This window comes from Prunus dulcis, chromosome 6 (assembly GCF_902201215.1).
Source record: "Prunus dulcis chromosome 6, ALMONDv2, whole genome shotgun sequence".
Classification (NCBI taxonomy): Eukaryota; Viridiplantae; Streptophyta; class Magnoliopsida; order Rosales; family Rosaceae; genus Prunus; species Prunus dulcis.
The window spans coordinates 13,898,389-13,898,654 of record NC_047655.1 but is presented as its reverse complement, the minus strand read 5'-3'; positions in this window follow the sequence as shown (position 1 = coordinate 13,898,654).

Here is a 266-nt window from a genome sequence, read left to right as displayed (position 1 = left end):
CAGTGGCGGATGGAGGCTAAGGAGGGGCAGGGCTGATAGAGGGAAGTGAGGTGGTTCGTTTGGNACCGGTATTGCCTGAAACGGTGGTCTGAGTTGGGAGAAATCGCTCTCTAAAGTCGGCTGGTCNAGATGGTTCGAGAGAGTGCAGCTGGGTTTATAAAAACTGAACTTCNAAATATTTACGGTTCTGCCACTGAGACTCTTTTGACCATAACTCCTTCGTTACAACTCCGATTCGGGTCTACTCCGTGTCTACGGACTCGTTT